The sequence below is a fragment of the Lepus europaeus genome, chromosome Y, assembly GCF_033115175.1.
Source record: "Lepus europaeus isolate LE1 chromosome Y, mLepTim1.pri, whole genome shotgun sequence".
Taxonomy (NCBI): Eukaryota; Metazoa; Chordata; class Mammalia; order Lagomorpha; family Leporidae; genus Lepus; species Lepus europaeus.
The window spans coordinates 6,263,357-6,271,591 of record NC_084851.1 but is presented as its reverse complement, the minus strand read 5'-3'; the positions used below and the strand labels follow the sequence as shown (position 1 = coordinate 6,271,591).

Sequence of the window (8,235 nt, the reverse complement as noted above, 5' to 3'; positions counted from 1 at the left end):
CAAAAATACTAAAAGGAATAAAATAGTAAGTTCTTCCTCAACAGTCTAGACAAGGGCTGATCCTGTCATTGTCTCTCATAGTGTCCATTTCACTTAGCAACAACAATAATGACAAAAATACTAAAAGAAATAAAATAGTAAGTTGTTCCTCAACAGTCAAGACAAGGGCTGATCATGTCATTGTCTCTTAGAGCATCCATTTCACTTCAATGTGTATCATTTTAGATGCTCGTTTAGTTGCCATCAATCAGGGAGAACATATAAAAATATGGAATGCTTCACGAATTTGTGTGTCATCCTTGCACAGGGGCCATGCTAATCTTTTTGGTATTGTTCCAATTTTAGTATATGTGCTGCCAAAGTGAGCACGCTAGCATCTATTTCATTAACACCAAAGACTAGAACATGTCCACCATCTCAGGTAATTCTACAGGATAGTTGTGTCAGTGCATCATGGATCAATGAGAGCTTTCTGAAAAGTTATGGAAATGTGAGGAGACACTACATTTTCACTTTTCATCAGAAATTCACTTTGATATGAGAAGTTTTAAAATCACCTACCCCTTCTCAGGGATGTGACATCCATATATAGAGATCATGAATGTGTGTCTCCATCTGGAGAGTCTTTTAGGAATCTAAGTAGAATCACCACATAGGTGGAGGTAAGATACTTCTAGCAGGCTGAGAGCTCCCATTCTTCCAAGTCAGGAAACAGTTCTTTCTTTTTCTTTATTACACCACATTCTTTTTTTTACAAAGTTTCTTTCTTTCTTTCTTTCTTTCTTTCTTTCTTTCTTTCTTTCTTTCTTTCTTTCTTTCTTTCTTTCTTTCTTGTTTCTTCTTCTTCTTCTTCTTCTTCTTCTTCTTCTTCTTCTTCTTCTTCTTCTTCTTCTTCTTCTTCTTCTCCTTCTTCTTCTTCTTCTTCTTCTTCTTCTCCTCCTCCTCCTGCTCCTTCTCCTCCTCCTCCTGCTCCTCCTCCTCCTCCTCCTCCTCCTCCTCCTCCTCCTCCTCCTTCTCCTTCTCCTTCTCCTTCTTCTTCTACTTTTATTTAGTGAATATAAATTTCCAAAATACAGCTCATGGATTACAAAGGCTTCCCCCCCACACAACTTCCCCCCCACCCACAACCCTCCCCCCTCCACTCGCTCTCCCCTTCCATTCCCATCAAGATTCATTTTCAATTCTCTTTATATATAGAAAATCAGTTTAGTATGTATATAGATTTCAACAGTTTGTCCTCCCATAGCAACACAAAGTGAAAAAATACTGTTGGAGTACTAGTTATAGCATTAAATAACAGTGTACATCACATTAATGACCAAGATTCTGCAAGATATTTTTTTAAAAAAAGATTGATTATTTTTCTATGTAATTTCCAATTTAAAACCAAGGGTTTTTTTTTTTCATTTTCAATTATCTTTATATACAGAAGATCGCTTCAGTATATACTAAGCAAAAATTTCATCAGTTTGCACCCACACATAACCACAAAGTGTAAAAATACTGTTTCAGTACTAGCTATATCATTACTTCACCTTTGACAACCTATTAAGGACAGGTCCCACATGGGACGCAAGTACACAGTGAATTCTGCTATTGATTTAACAATTTAACACTCTTGTTTATGGCATCAGTAATCTCCGTAGGCTCTAGCCATGAGTTGCCGAGGCTATGGAAGCCTTTTGGGTTCACCGACTTCAATCCTATTCTGACAAGGCCATAGTCAAAGTGGAAGTTCTCTCCTCCCTTCAGAGAAAGGTACCTCCTACTTTGATGGCCCATTCTTTCCACTGGGATCATACTCGCTGAGATCCTTCATTTAGGTCTTCTTCTTCTTCATCTTTTTTTTCCCCCAGCGTGTCTTGGCTTTCCATGCCTAAAATACTCTCATAGGCTCTTGAGCCAGATCCGAATGCCTTAAGGGCTGATTCTGAGGCCAGAGTGCTATTTAGGACATCTTTCATTCTATGAGTCTGCTGTGTATCCTGCTTCCCATGTTGGATCCTTCTCTCCCTTTTTTTTATCAGTTAGTATTAGCAGACATTAACCTCGCTTGTGTGATTCCTTTGACTCTTAGGCCTATCAGTGTGATCAGTTGTGAACTGAAATTTATCACCTGGGCTGGTGAGATGGCATTGGTACATGCCACCTTGATGGGATTGTATTGGAATCCCCTGGAACTTTTCTACCTTCATCTTTTGGGGCAAATCCAATTGAGCATGTCCTCTGTTATACATCTCCTCTCTCTCCTTTTCTCATTCTTATATTTAACTGGGATCACATTTAAGTTAAGATTTAGATACCTCAGAATAATTGTGTGTTAATTACAAAGTTTACAAAAAATACTAAAATGGATGAAGTGTTACATTGTACATCAACAGTCAGCACCATAGCTGATCAAGTCACTATTTCTCATAGTGTCCATTACACTTCCACAGGTTATCCTTTGGTGCTCAGTTAGTTGTTGCTGATCAGGGAAAACAAATGATATTTGTTTCTTTGGGACTGGCTTAATTCACTTAGCATGATGCTTTTCAGCTTGCTCCATTTTGTTGCAAATGACTGGGTTTCATTGGTTTTGACTGCTGTATAGCATTCCATAGAGTACATGTCCCACAGTTTCTTTATCCAGTCTACTGTTGATGGGCATTTGGGTTGGTTCCAGGTCTTAGAGATTGTGAATTGAGCTGCAAAAAACATTAATGTGCAGATGGCTTTTTGTTTGCCAATTTAATTTTTTTGGGTAAATTCCAAGTAGTGGGATGGCTGGGTTGAATTGTAGGGTTATATTCAGGTTTCTGAGGAATCTCCAGACTGACTTCCATAGTGGCTTAACCAGTTTGCATTCCCACCAACAGTGGGTTAGTGTCCCTTTTTCCCCACATCCTCTCCAGCATCTATTGTTGGTTGATTTCTGAATGTGGGCCATTCTAACCGGGATGAGGTGAAACCTCATTGTGGTTTTGATTTGCATTTCCCTGATGGCTAGTGATCCTGAACATTTTTTTCATGTCTGTTGGCCATTTTGATTTCCTCTTTTGAAAAATATCTGTTGAGGTCTTTGGCCCATCTCTTAAGTGGATTGTTTGTTTTGTTGTTGTGGATTTTCTTGATTTCTTTGTATATTCTGGTTATAAACCCTTTATCTGTTGCATGGTTTGCAAATATTTTTTCCCATTCTGTCGGTTTCCTATTCACTTTCCTGACTGTTTCTTTTGAAGTACAGAAATTTCTCAGTTTGATGCAATCCCAATAGTTAATTTTGGCTTTGATTGCCTCTGCCCCTGGGGTCTTTTCCAAGAAGTCTTTACCTGTGCCTATGTCTTGCAGGGTTTCTCCAATGTTCTCTAATAATTTGATGGTGTCTGGTCATAGATTTAAGTTTTTGATCCAAGTTGAGTGAATTTTTGTGTAAGGTGAAAGGTAGGGATCTTGCTTCATGATTCTGCATGTGGAAATCCAATTTTCCCAGCACCATTTATTGAATAGACTGTCCTTACTCCCAGGATTGGTTTTGGATCCTTGATCAAATATGAGTTGGCTGTAGATGTTTGGGTTCATTTCTGGTATTTCTATTCTGTTCCATTGGTCAATCCATCTGTTTCTGTACCAGTACCATGCTGTTTTGATAACTACTGCCCTGTAGTATGTCCTGAAAACTGGTATTGTGATGCCTCCGGCTTTGTTTTTGTTGTATAGGATTGAATTTCAGCATCATTTTTTCCAGATCTGAGAAGAATGTCTTTGGTATCTTGATTGTTGAATGTATAAATTGCTTTTGGGAGAATGGACATTTTGATGATGTTGATTGTTCCAATCCGTGAGCATGGAAGATTTTTCCATTTTTTGGTATCCTCTTCTATTTCTTTCTTTAAGGTTTTGTAGTTTTCATCGTAGAGATCTTTAATGTCCTTGGTTAAGTTTATTCCAAGGTATTTTATTGTTTTTGTAGCTATTGTGAATGGGATTGATCTTAGAAGTTCTTCCTCAGCCATGGCATTGCCTGTGTATACAAAGGCTGTTGATTTTTGTGGATTGATTTTATATCCTGCTACTTTGCCAAACTCTTCGATGAATTCCAGTAGTCTCTTAGTAGAGTTCTTTTGGTCCCCTAAATAAAGAATCATATCATCTGCAAAGAGGGATAGTTTGAGTTCTTCCTTCCCAATTTGTATCCCTTTAATTTCTTTTTCTAGCCTAATAGTTCTGGCTAAGTCTTCCAGAACTATATTGAAGAGCAGAGGTGAGAGTGGGCATCCCTGTCTGGTACCCAATCTCTGTGGAAATGCTTCCAACTTTTCCCCATTCAATAGGATACCTGCCATAGGTTTTTCATAAATTGCTTTGATTGTATTGAGGAATGTTCCTTTTATACCCAGTTTGCTTATGGTTTTCATCATGAAAGGGTGTTGTATTTTATTAAATGCTTTCTCTGCGTCTATTGAGAGAATCATATGGTTTTTCTTCTGCAGTCTGTTAATGTGGTGTATCACATTGATTGTTTTGTGAACGTTGAACCATCCCTGCATATCAGGGATAAATCCCACTTGGTCTGCGTGGATGATCTTTCTAATGTGATGTTGCATTCTATTGGCCAGAATTTTATTGAGGATTTTTGCATCTATGTTCATCAGGGATATTGGTCTGTAATTCTCTTTCAATGCTGCATCTTTTTCTGGCTTAAGAATTAAGGTGATGCTGGCTTCATAGAAAGAGCTTGGGAGGATTCCCTCTTTTTCGATTGCCCTGAATAGTTTGTGGAGAATTGGGGTTAGTTCTTCTTTAAATGTCTGGTAGAACTCAGCAGTGAATCCATCTGGTCCTGGGCTTTTCTTTTTGGGAGGGACTTTATTACTGTTTCAATTTCTGTCTCAGTTATGGGTCTGTTTAGGTTTTCTATGTCTTCCTGGTTCAATTTAGGTAGGGTGTATGTGTCCAGGAATCTATCCATTTCTGATAGATTTCCCTGTTTGCTGGCATACAAGTCCTTGTAGTAATTTCTGATGATTCTTTTTATTTCTGTGGTGTCTGTTGTTACGTTTCCTTTTTCATCTCTAAGTATATTGATTTGGGTCGTATCTCTTCTTTTTTTAGTTAGTTGGGCCAATGGGGTGTCAATTTTGTTTATTTTTTCAAAAAACCAGCTCCTCATTTGGCTGATTTTTTGTAATGTTTTTTTTTTGATTCAACCCTGTTGATTTCTTCTCTGATTTTAATTATTTCTCTTCCCCTACTAGCGTTGGGTCTGGTATGTTCAGATTTTCTAGTTCCTTGAGATGACTTGAAAGTTCATCTATTTGGTGCCTCTCCATTTCTTGATGTAGGCACCTATTGATATAAACTTGCCTTTTAACACTACTTTTGCTGTATCCCATAGGTTTTGCTATGATGTGCTGTTATCCTCATTTACTTCCAGAAAATTTTTGATTTCTCTTTTAATTTCTTTATGACCCATTGTTCATTCAGGAGCACGTTGTTCAGTCTCCATGTGTTTGTACGTGCTCTGGGGATTCCGAGTTGCTAATTTCCAACTTCATTCCTGTATGGTCTGAGAAGTTGCATGGTATGATTCTAATTCTTTTGAATTTGCTGAGACTTGCTTTATGGCCTAGTATGTGGTCAATCCTCGAGAAGGTTCCATGTACTGCTGAGAAGAATGTAAAGTCCTTAGATGTAGGATGAAATGTTCTGTAGATATCTGTTAGGTCCATTTGAGCTATAGTGTCATTTAAATCTACTGTCTCCTTGTTGGTCTTCTGTCCTGATGATCTGTCTATCTCTGAGAGTGGAGTATTGAAGTCCCCCAGTACTATTGTATTGGGGTCTAAGTCTCCCTTTAATTCCTTTAACAAGTCTTTTAAATAAACCGGTGCCCTGTAATTAGGTGCATATACATTGATAATCATTATATCTTCCTGTTGAATGGATCCCTTAATCATTATATAGTGCCCCTCTTTTTCTCTCCTATTTTTCTCTCCTAATAGTTTTTGTGGTAAAATTTATGTTATCTGATATTAAGATGGCTACTTCCACTCTTTTTTCATTTCTGTTGGCATGATATATCTTTTTCCAGCCTTTCACTTTCAGTCTGTGTGCATCTTTGTTAGAGAGATGTGTTTCTGGTAAGCAGCCGATAGATGGGTTTTGTTATTTAACCCAATCATCCAATCAGTGTCTTTAAACTGGATTGTTCAGGCCTTGAACATTTAATGTGACTATTGATAAGTAGTAATTTTGCCCTATCATTTTTGGGTTTCCTGTGATCTTTTGCTGTTAGGTTTCCTTCTTTTACCTTCTTTCATATTGGTGACTGCGTTTCCCTGTTTCTGCGTTTATCACATCTTTAAGTATCCTTTGCAGGGCTGGATGAGTGTCGACAAATTCTTTCAATTTCAGTTTGCTGTTAAAGGTCTTTCTTTCACCTTCATTCACAAATGAGAGCTTTGCAGGATGTAATATTCTGGGCTGGCAGTTTTTCTCTCTTAGTACCTGGGCTATATCTCGCCATTCCCTCCTTGCTTGTAAGGTTTCTGATGAGAAGTCAGCTGTGAGTCTAATTGGGGATTCTCTGAGAGTAATCTGGTGTTTCTCTCTTGCACATTTTAAGATCTTTTCTTTATGTTTCATTGTGGTGAGTTTAATTACAACATGTCGTGGTGAGGATCTCTTTTGGTCATGTTTATTAGGGGTTCTATGAGCTTCATGTACTAAGATTTCTCTGTCCTTCTCCAAACCTGGGAAATTTTCTGCTAGTATTTCACTAAAAAGGCCTTCTAATCCTTTCTTGATACTTTAATTTTCCAGCTGTCCACAATGCTATTAAAACTTATTTATTCGATATGGCACCTTAATTCATAGGGAGTATGCATATATATGTGAGTACTGGAAAAGCATCTATTTATATATAATAGCAGATATGTGAGTCTTTTTAAAAAGAGTTATTTATTTATTTGAAATTTAGAATTACAAAGAGACAGAGACAGAGATAGGTTTGGTTAAGCATTTAATTTATGATACATTCTTTTCTGACAAAGTGAATGGGTTCATTGTGGCAATATGAACAAAACTGCTTTAAACAGAATTACCAAAATGATTTTTTAATATTTATTTATTTGAAAGAGTTACACAGAGAGAGGAGAGGCAAAGAGAGAGAGAGAGAGAGAGAGTGTCTTTCATCTGCTGGTTCACTCCCCAATTTGCTGCAATGGCCAGAGCTGCACAGATCCAAAGCCGGGTGCCAGGAGCCTCTTTTGGGTCTCCCACTTGGATGCCCCAAGGATTGGGCCATCTTCTACTGTTTTCCAAGCAATAGCAGAGAGCTGGCTTGGAGCTGGAACAGCTGGAACTCAATCCAGTGCCAATATTGGATGCTGGCACTGCAGATGGTGACTCTACCCTCTATGCCACAGTGCTGACCCCATGTCAGTCATTTGAGTGTATTATGATGCTTACTTAGAATTAAGAATTGAATAAATACTAAAAATTTAGGAGTAATAGATATATATAATTAGATTTTAGCAGGTTTTCACTAAGCCATAATTGTTTACAAAAATTTATATTCATTTTTAACATAATTTAAAAATATCTTATTCATGATAAAATCAGTGCTGAGAAAAATGAGATTATTCTGGTGAACATAGCAATTTGAGATTAGATCTCTTGGTGTTAATTTACAGCTTATGGTCTATTGCTTAGTTAATTTCTATATTTTGATTCAGTACTGCTACTAATATGCTGTTCTTAGTGGCTTAATATGTAGTGGAAAATGTTTTAAAAATAATGTATGGGCATATGGACTACACCATTGTATTACAGATGAGAAACTTCTTTGCAATGAATCGACATCTTGATTTATGTAAAGTGTAATAATATTTAATGACTTTCAGAATCACTATGATAGTCAATCAAATTAACTATGAAACATGGTAGAAATACAGTGTTGTTATTCTGTTTTGGAAGTTAATCACCAGCAGCTTACTCTCATTTGTGAATGAAGGTGAAATAAACACCTTTCAAAGCAAACAGAAATTGAAAGAATTTGTCGCCACTTGTCCAGCTTTGCAGGATATAGTATTCTGGGCTGGCAGTTTTTCCTCTCTTAATACCTGGGCTATAACTCGCCATTCCCTTCTAGCTTGTAGGGTTTCTGATGAGAAGTCAGCTGTGAGTCTAATTGGAGATCCTCTGAGAGTAGTCTGGCATTTCTCTCTTGCACATTTTAGGATCTTTTCTTTC

The 8,235-nt window shown here is 37.4% G+C and overlaps 1 non-coding gene across 1 annotated transcript; it reads right to left on the bottom strand.

The window, feature by feature from the left end:
• Positions 1-262: 262 nt before the first annotated feature.
• Positions 263-369, bottom strand: LOC133754240 (U6 spliceosomal RNA). Its single transcript, XR_009865170.1, has one exon. It is a non-coding gene; the product is annotated as a U6 spliceosomal RNA (small nuclear RNA).
• Between the last annotated feature and the right edge of the window lie 7,866 nt (positions 370-8,235).